Source organism: Asterias rubens, chromosome 8, assembly GCF_902459465.1.
Source record: "Asterias rubens chromosome 8, eAstRub1.3, whole genome shotgun sequence".
Lineage (NCBI taxonomy): Eukaryota > Metazoa > Echinodermata > Asteroidea > Forcipulatida > Asteriidae > Asterias > Asterias rubens.
In genome coordinates, this window is record NC_047069.1 from 13,221,224 (window position 1) to 13,231,955 (window position 10,732).

A 10,732-nucleotide genomic window follows, 5' to 3' on the forward strand; every position below is an offset into this window, starting at 1 on the left:
GTATGGAAATGTTTATCGAGTAAAGGCCCGACTTCTTACATGCTGTGTGGGCCTTGATAACAATCCACTATTAAATTACAATTATCCTTTTATTTTTTCCCAAATAGCTAAATAATCAGAAATCAGACTAGGGAGAAATTTTCAGAGGGGAGAATACCATAACTGAAGTTAATAAGAATGGGATTTGTACATATGGGGCAGACAGACGCGTTGTATAAGGCGGACTGCGGCTTTCAGAGCAGTCCAGTGTTGTTTTTTTCTTTGAGCGGGTAAATAAAAGTGCGCCCTCTGTTGGTGAACAGTTCAATAATAATGTAAACTTCTTGAGTCCAGATTAGCACAGTTTTAATAAAAAAAACTCAAATGACTTCTTTGCAAAGTGACGTTTCCTCACTGTTTTATTGCGACATTCTTGTTGATGTTTCCATAATGTTGATAAATATTGCAAGTAAAAAACTAAATATGAAAGTGCGATATCACATAAATAGCCTCTAAATAGCAGCCAGGTTATTTGGAAGAAAATCAGTTCCCAATAATACCTTTCTACATTTTGGTTTGAGAACAAAATGCAAGAAAAACTGTTTGAACAAATTTAAAAATATAAAATTCTTAATTTTCAAAATTCAAGGAATTATGAATCAGATCGTGCGTTTGGTTTATTTCTGTAGAAAACAAACTAGAGAAAAGGTGTACTTTACACAGCAGGTTTACTTCAATAAATTACAGATTGTTTCTTTTAAGACAATGTTTTCCGAACATAATCAATGTAACTATACATGATGCCAATCCTGCTAATATTTTTGTTATGGGGACCTCTGAAACTTCTAATTTTCTGTTGTAAACCTAGTCACATATATTTTCATGAGTGGTTCTTGAAGCATGATGAAATTATTAATATTATTTAAATTCATAAAATTTATAAACTTTTATGTACTAAATTTACTACTACATGATGCTTTTCATAAAAATGAAGTTCTACAAATGTCGTTTGAATAAACACAAGACAAATAATCATGTGCAATACCTACTCACACTTCAAAATGAGTTATGCAATCTACATCTACCAGAACATTCAACAATGATTCAGCTTGTAAAGCTACCCATGTGCAACTACGCCATAAACCATCAGTAAACCTTCATTGGGAGACTTTTGAACACTAGGTGGCAGCAGACTTACAAAGTAAATTTTGATTTGTTTCTGTCGTTTTGAGCATGCTCATATTATTTACAAGAACAATGGATTTACCTGGTAAGTCTGCTGAACCTCAAAAGTCCCCCATTATTACCACGATGGTGATCATTTCACTCCAAGCAAAGCACACTGGTCCAAAACTACTTGGAAAAAATACCATTTTTTTGGTTTTTTTGTTAAGAGCATCTTTAAACTTAACAGCAACGCATACATTTTACAGGAATGGGAAGTGTTGTAGGTTCTGAAGGACCATCATTATTTGTTAAGTGCATTTAAGTGCAAAATGGTGGCTCAATTGGCACTACAGAGTACCTAGGATGCAAAAGCTTCCAGGGCCCTTAAGCGGGCCCCAGAAAAGCTGAGTTCTATCTTTATGCTTTGCTTGCAACTTGTCTTTGCAAACACCAAAATATGTTCCAGTGTGCCCGCAGAGCACATTTGTTTTCCAGTACTGCAAGGTAGCAGTACGAAGAGCAACAGGCTGAACTCAAAGCTCCGAGATGAATTCTGGTGCTTAACAACTTCCACCAGGAAAAATAGGTGTGAATATAGGATTTGCAACAATTAAATTTTTGAAATAAATATACCCTGTTTTACAATTTTGAGAAGAAACTCTACAAAAGTACCCATATTTTGGCAATTTGCAGACCTCACCGATTGTCAAAATGACCCGGCTTTCTTCACCTTTGAAGTTGGGCGAGGGAAGCTAGTCAAGAAACAAATTAGTGGTTGGACTGCATGTATAAAGGTGATCACTAAGTGATCTTGAATGGTTGATGACGTCAAATGTAGCTACGGTTTAATTTGTCTTACTGCATCATTACGTAATATTAACAAACTAATTTCTACTACTGACCAAGGTCGTGCAACTAAGAACATGGATATGTTTGGATGGTCAAAATGCTTGACTAGTCATGCATGTTAGGTTGACTTCTCTCTACATTGTGCAATGTGACTCGCATATCTGAAAGATAAAAATCAAATCGTTAAGAATTTAAAAGTGTATATAATGGTACAGCAAAGATCTTACATTATCTTAAGTACAATAATAATAATAATAATAATAATAACTTTCGATTTATATAGAGCCTAATAACTAACACTTAATTCTCTAAGCGCTTAAACAAATTCTTATATAGCGCATTTCACAATAACCGTATCAATGCGCTTTACATTAGTGCCCAGGTATGATTTGTTCTCTTATTTATTTATTTTTTATACACAGTAGCCCATTCAACCAAAGTTGTTTTTCAAGGGGCTGTGTGTTACACACTGTACATGTAAAAACATCTTAAAGTACAACATTGGTTTCTGGAAAAACACAGCTATGATCTAATAGATGTTAAATTTGCATCGGGGATAAAGAATATTATTATTATTATTATTATTATTATTATTATTATTATTATTATTATTATTATTATTTTTTTTTTTACCCATACACCGATGTGTGTTAGCACTGTATACTTAATACTTTCCCGAGTCCTGTGAAAAAATATCACAGGCATGTTACTCGGGTGGGATTCGAACCCACGACCCTTGCGATTCTAGAGCAGTGTCTTACCAACTAGACTACCGCTATGATCATCACATTTATTTGGTTAAGACACTGCTCTAGAATTGCAAAGGTCGTGGGTTTGAATCCCACGCAAATTATATGCCTGTAACTTTGTTCACAGCGCGCAGGGAAAGAACGGAGTGTAGAATACTAACAAACACTGGTGTATGTGGGGAAAAACAAATTCATATTGTTCTTTATACCCAATGCAAATGACCATCTATTAAGGGTGTTTTGAATCAATGAAATAAAATGTCCCAGTGAGCAGGTGTAATAATTTTGGAAGCGACATGAGCTTGGATGCGTGACAAATTCTAGCCCTTTTTAATTACACCTTTGGTAATTGTTAAAGACCAGTCTTCCAACTTGGTGTATCTCAGCATATGCACAAAATAACAAACCTGTGAAAATTTGAACTCAGTTGGTTGTCGAAGTTACCAAATAATGATGGAAGAAAAAAACACCTTTAGCACACAAAGTTGTGTGCTTTCAGATGCTTGATTTTGGGACCTCAAAATCAAATTCTGAGGTCTCAAAATCAAATTCAAACATTTTAGTGAGAAATTACTGCTTTCTCCAAAAATATATTTCTTCCGAGGGAGTTGTTTCTCACAATGTTTGATTATATCAACCAGAACTCTCCATTGCTTGTTACCAAGTAAGTTTTTATGCTAACATTTATTTTGAGTAATTACCAATATTATTGTCCAGTGCCTTTGAGAAGCCACTATTATTTTTACGTTTGATTAAATTTAAAGAGCATACGCTTACCCTTTGAGTGAGATAGGTGCTACATAAATCTGAATGTAATCTTCTATACAGACTTGGGTCTCTCTGGAGCAGTACCCCACACAACCAGATCATTGAAGTTCACCTGTGGGTTTTAACAAAACAAAAAGTGACTGGAAAGAAGACTAGGAGCTCGATTTCAAAAAACCGTTATAATTGATCTAAATTGTACATCAATCTCAAATCAATTCATTTTAATTTCTAATCCATAAGCCTACACAAGATAAACAATGGAACATAAATGTAGAAGTATAACAACTAGGCCTATATATGCAAAGAATAAGAAATAAATTTATACAGTACAAAGCAAAACATAACAAACATCTCTTGAGAATGGAAGTAGAGGGGCCCATAAAAAGCAGACCTTGTCGAGTACTAACCCCCTACAAAAAATAAAGTAATGTTTGTGATCAATGAAGCACAAAATAGGGCAAATAGTTGAGAATGTGGCAAAAACACAAACTATGAAATTATTTATAAGATAAAAACAAACACAAAATATTAAAATGTACAGGATGGTAAATAAAGTGACTTTATTAAAAAAAAAAAATACTTTCAACCTACAAATCAACCTACAAGCATGACAAGAGACAATACAATTTTAACATTTTAAGGGCCACCCAGGCAACAACCAGGAGCAAAAGAGGCAACCTCCATGAAGTATCAGCCGTTGACTTCACCAAACTCCTAACTTACGTAGGACTAATCTTACTTAGGACTTAGGACGAGTTAATTTCTGTATCCATAGACGTTGGGAAGCATTGAACTCATCCTAAGTTAGGCAGGTTACTCGTTATATCGAGTTACGATTAATCCTAGCGTTTTGTGAAATTGGCTGCAGGCCTAGTAAAAATATTAAAATGGAAATGACAACCCCCCCCCCCCCCAACTTCAGAGCACAGGCCTGTATGATACACATTTCTCCTTGGTAATGGGCACCCTATGAGGAAAATATTAATTTCAACTAGAGCATTACAAGGGCACCAAGGCAATGGCCAAGGGGGCATGGAGGCAATTGCCTCAGGCTTGAGCATGTTTCCAAAATCTAAATTTTAAAGAAAGATAACAAAATGACCTACCCAGGCTGCAGTTAGGAAGAAAAACGCCACACCACCACCCATCCAGATGGCACCTGACAACTTGGGTAGTTCCATTGGCTCAGTGGCCATGCTGCGACGTACGACAGTAGTTGGTGTCCGGGTTACCAGTGACGGCATCCTGGTAGACATGCCTGCTGGACAGCAATAGCCAACGGGTAATGTTTGAAAAATTGGTTTGGCATAGGGGTAGGTGGTGGCTGTGCCTACATGTACATGTAGCATGTATCTTTTATCAAAATAATTTTCTTTCAAGTTAATACATAATAATAACTACACCGCCTATGAAACAAATAACCAGCACTATAGCAAAATCATTTGTTTGAACCCAATACAAAAAAACTTTTTACAAAGTATTTTGTATTTGATTTTGAGGAATTAGTTTGATTTTACCCTTCATTGTTTTCTTAGATAATTGTACTTTGTATTATTCATTCCTCCATGCTTAAAAAAGGCTTGGGTTTCAACTTTGGTTATTGTTAATTTAAACGAGTGAAAAAGTGGTGGCGCCATACAAAAAGTTATTTAAATGTACGAACAGGGCTTTTGGTGCTGTATGAGGTTCATGGAAACAATAGTGGAACGAACCTCATTTATAGTTCTAGGGCTAGGAGGAGTATACCCCCCCCCCCCCCCACCAAGCAGGTGAGGTGACCCAGGCCAAAGACCAAACCAAGCAATACAAAAATAAATTGCACTATTGCTCACAAAAAGAAAAGAATAAGAGGAAAATGTGTACACCTTCCAAAATAAAAGCATGAAAATCACAAACCTATATAAAGCACTGCCTCCACTTTTAGAGTAATGCCCCCCCCCCAACCCCACCCCCGAAAATATCCAGGCTACGAAGTGTGTCGTGAGTCAGATTATGGTGGAGTGAAGCGATTTTTATACAAATTTGTTCGATACCAAAAAAAATAATCTTCGGTTGAATTTCAGCCGAATTAAGCAAAGAAATAGGTAATCCATTACTTACCTTTTCGAAGCAAGACTCTGGAAATGTTAGCCAACATGATTTATTCGGGATCTTACTCAAACTTGGGGATAAATATCGCTGTTTACTAGAAATACTGAACCAAGTGCAGATAATCAAAGAGTAAGATTTCCTAGCAAAGCGCCACCAAGCGACGACCAGTCAATGGGAGGAAACAATGGTCGATCAATATTTTGCTTAGTCTTGGCTCAAGGACGACTTTGTATTTTCGAATAACTAGATTCGTCACTAAACTAGGAAAAGTGGCAATTTTTAATGGCATTGCCGATTGAAGAAATGTACTTATGAAGCGAAGAGACAATCTTCACGAACAAGGCATCATTTAAAACCATATGGTGATGGATTTTATCAGTGTGTACTCGGTCCTAGTCTACTCCTACCCATACATGTAATAATAAGAAGAAAAACAAACTGATCAAGAAATCACCTAATTATATTTTTGGGTAGCATATTTTTTTACCCCTCCAGATGATGTATCACAATTGTTTGGTAAAATTAAGTACAACTTTTTGGATGCAATTGTATTGGTCAAAGAGAACAAGGGAGAGCACAAAAAAACCTTACAAAAAACTTGACTCCAATAAGTAAACAGGACACAAAAACTAACAACCCGAACCATTATTTAGTCCATCAACGTTTTAGCACTTTGAACCCAAAAAATGATGGGCTTAACCCATGGCTAAACTAAGATAAAGATCTTATAGATAGTTTGCCGCATTTTGAACACTGAACACGGAAGACAGAATGAAACACTAAAGCCGGAAAACATTTCATAAAGATGTCTTTGACATAATATTTATTCAGTTCATTTGAATGGAAACAAAAACATGCAAAACAAATAATACCCATTTTCATTTTATCACTTGCATGATTCAGTTCAATGCGATAGTTAGCTTACTTTATATGCTTTATCTTATATTTTTGTGTTAGAATCTGTGACTTAAAATGCAATAATGTTATACAATGACAATAAAAGCAATCATGGAAGTCAGAAATCAACCTTAATCTATGTCTCATAGCAGACCAGGGCCCAATCTCAAAAGGCTGTAAGCACAGAAAATTAAATTCAGTTTACATTGTTGTGGCTGGCGACCCACTCAATTTCTGCTTAGCAAAGAAATTTGTCAAGCAGTATTTTCTACTTATTTAATAGCTTTATGAAATTGGTTCCAGGAAGGTACTGTCTATAATTTGTCTTAACTTCTATAAAGTGACATTCTCCCTTCCCTCCTTGAACGTTATCAATGGAAACCAAAGTACAAATTGTACTACAAAGTAAGATATAAAATACATGTTGTTTACCTGCAGTAGAGGGTAAATATTAATTGCAATAGCGAATAGGACTACATGTAATTGAAGTAAAAAACATAGTAAGGGGAATCAAAATAAAAAAAATCCAAAAATGAAACATAAATATCTTCTTGAAATAATCCCACGGCAACCTCGGACTATAACTTTTTATTATTTACATGTTTTGCTGTTGATCCAACATTGTATTTCTCTTTTTTTTCTAACTCTCAAAAAAGTATAAATTAAAACTCTTTACAGTTTTGTACATAATAAATTATACACAGAATATGAAAATGCATTTTTTTTGTATTCTTCATTTCTTTCAGCAATAAACAAATAGGTAAACCAATAAAACTAAATTTTGCCTGTTCAGTCTTGTGCTACTCTTAAAGCTTTTACTAACTAAACCCCAAAAGACTGTACATCACAATGGCTCAATTTCATAAAAGCTTGTAAGCACAAGAACTTGCTCAGCACAGTCAAATCTTGCTTAATAGAAACAGGTTACCAGCCAAAATCATATTCTGTTTACGTTGTTGCCACATAGTGGTTTCCAGCTCATTTTGACATTATTGTTAAACAGTATGTTCTGAAATTAAGCCCATGACAAATGTTTGGGGGGGGGGGGGGGGCCTGTTTATATCAAAAATGTAATCCAGCAACAGCCTTGCAGGTACTAAATTTGGTCAGGTCTAAACTTAATTTTATTAGACAAATCAGACAATCAGCCCAAAGATTACTTATCAATCTCCAGAAGTATGTGTCTCTCTAAATTGTGTACACAGGGTTGGTTTATAGGATTTAAAGATTGCTATAAAATTGGCACAGACTATTCTTGTACACTGAATGGAAACAAGTCTCCGAGGTTTTAACCAGAGACTTGGCAGAACCCCTTGGCAGCTGCTCTGTGTAGCTGGTGTTCTGCTTTTGCCAAGCGCTATTTGTCTCTACTAGAAAAGACGTTCCACGTTTTTGGAAAAACCCTCATTTTTAAGAAAAGGAAAAAAAGGCTCCCCAGTTTAAGAAATAAGGCAAAGTACAAAATACATGTAGCTTACACCCCAAAAAGTTCCATCAATTAGACAGTAGTAAATTCCACTAAAATACATGTTGCATGTCCAGTCATATTTTCTGACAGTGGAAATGCTACTAACATGAATAATAATAATATATATTTAGTATGTGTTTTTCAATCCAAATAGGCCCCTTAAAGCACCTTAAAGAAATATTACCCCCTAAGTTTCTCCTAAAAACCATCTCATCTCCTCAGAAACATGCAGCACCGGAAAATCAAATGAGTGCACAGGTTGCTAATCATTCACATCACAATCCTGGATGACGTGCCTCACTCATGAACAAGAGTCATTACTGGGATTCGAACCCACTCTCTAATTACTTGGCCACCAGAAAGTGAGCATTTCTTCTCATTTTCCATTCATTCTGTCAGTGGTGCTAATTGTGCGTACACAATAAAATTAAATAATAGCAAAAACTCTGAAATTTTGAATGGCTTTAGATCTCTTCAGAATTGCAACTTTGTAAAAGAAGGAGGACTGGCCAAGTAAATAAAAGTTACTTTGTACACTGTTTTTCAGTTTTCAATATGCCATTAACAATTATTTAACGCACAAAGAAACCAGCTTTTGAGCTGAAAGCTGCATCGCTGCTTCATGCTGAGCTAAGATTGATCATCAGTATTTTCATGAAAAGTATGACGTTAATTTTTTGAGCCTCTGGGCTCTCTCAGCCTGCCAGACCCGCGCATTTACAACACTTTATCGATAATTAACCTGATCCTTGATCTCTTTATTTATATAAATAACGGTATACTACATTACTCATTAAGTGCAAATTGCTACAGAAGAAGGCTGAAGGGTTTTTAATCAAAAATGGTTTACAAATGACAAGTTATGACAAGTTGACAATGCCAGATGACACCCGCATTTCCATTTCTGTAAAAGAGCACTTCATTTAGAAAACTACAATGTCTGAGGGACCATCAAGTTCAAGACCAGGGGCCAATTATATAGAGCTGTTTAAACACAAAAAGTAGCCCAGTACAACCACCTAATGTTTATCAGTCAAAATGACATCTTACATTTATGACTGGTATCCTGGTAATTTGTGCTTAGCAGAAATGATCTACACACTTATTTTAGGTTAAGCAGCTCTTTAAAATTACACCTGCTGAAGTAACTTGTTTTTAACTATGCAAAACACTTTGTTTAAGTAAGCAGAAAATGGTTTCCTGCCAAAATACCATTTGAAGCAAACTGTTCATATGACTGGTTGCACCTTTTTTTTTCTGTCCGAAAGTACCAAGTGTATAGTGCTTATCGCACAATGGTGTAATTAGGGCTACAACCAAAGTAAAATATTTCCCCCGAATTGATTGTTATATCAGCAGCCCTGGAATTTCATCTTCGAGAGGGTAAGGCCGTTCTCACTTTTCAAGGGGCACTTCAGTTGGCAAATCTTTAAGTCTATGGCAAAGTTCTAAAGGGGCACCAAGGCCAGGGGCAACAGAGAGGCCATGGCATCCATGTAATTGAAGGCCTCAAGGCAGCTCAAGAATGAACAGCCAGGCAATAGACACAAAATGTTGCCTCCTGTAAAATTTCAGGGCCCTTTGGACGCCCCAATTTTCTGGTATGTGTATCTATATCTATCATTACCCTACATATACATGTCACAATCCACACTTATTTTTTACAATATTTGCAATCTCACACACTGAATCGAACGTTGATATACATTTGAATTTTTTTACAGAAATACATATTGACCTTTTCATCGTTGTGCTACTTTAAAGTCAAAGGTTGCCAAACAGGTTTGTTCCCTAAATACCATTGACCTCTTGTAACCTTAAGATTGAACAAACATGATTACTATTGTGATCTTAAAAATGTTAACAATGACCCTTTTTTTTTTTTCCTTGCGATATTCACCTACAATGTTTTAGGCCCTGTCCGAATTATAGGCTACGGTGACATCGCATTGTCGACATGCATTGAAGAAAAGGGCGTCCTTAGCAACACCCTAAGCAATAGTCGTAGCTGGCCATAACTAAATCAGCCAAAACTTGCTAAAGGCAGTGGACACTATTGGTAATTACACATAATAATTATTAGCATAAAACCTTACTTGGTAACGAGTAATGGGGAGCTGTTGATAGTATATACATTGTGTGAAACGGCTCCCTCTAAAGTAACGTAGTTTTTGAGAAAGAAGTAATTTTCCAAGAATTTGATTTTGAGACCTCAGATTTAGATTTGGAGGTCTCGAAATCAAGCATCTGAAAGCAGACAGCTTCGTGTGACAAGGGTGTTTTTTCTTTCATTATTATCTTGCAACTTCGACAACCAATTGAGCTCAAATTTTCACAGGTTTATTATTTTATGCATATGTTGAGATACACCAAGTGAGAAGACTGGTCTTTGACAATTACCAATAGTGCCCAGTGTCTTTAAGGATCCCTAGCACCATACTCAACCCATTAGGCCAACCGACAATCAATGCGTTCATAGTATCTGACCTTTTGTAATTGTTCGGTTATAAAAATGGTGACCAAAATATTTAATACCTCTTTGTAAATTCTTTGTACCCTTGACAATTCTTGATAATGCATAGGTGGTCAGAATAGTTCGTATTTCATACAAAGTTTTGAAACTACATAAGTTTTCAAATTTTCCTAACTTTTATATTTCAAACATTCACAACTTGCCAGTTTTTTTTTAGGAAATTGTTTCCTGTTTAGCTTTCTTAGTAGAAATTTGTTAAGCAAAATGTTTCGCTCTAGTATAGTACCTCTT

General features: G+C 35.7%; 1 long non-coding RNA gene across 2 annotated transcripts; it reads right to left on the reverse strand.

The window, feature by feature from the left end:
• Positions 1–368: 368 nt before the first annotated feature.
• Positions 369–5,755, reverse strand: LOC117293403. Of its 2 annotated transcripts, none has more exons than XR_004519437.1 (4): positions 5,613–5,755; positions 4,619–4,770; positions 3,522–3,624; positions 369–2,156 (listed from the first exon to the last, which is right to left on the reverse strand). It is a non-coding gene; the product is annotated as an uncharacterized LOC117293403 (long non-coding RNA). The 2 variants fall into 2 exon arrangements; XR_004519438.1 differs by having other exon boundaries at positions 4,619–4,773.
• Positions 5,756–10,732: the final 4,977 nt, after the last annotated feature.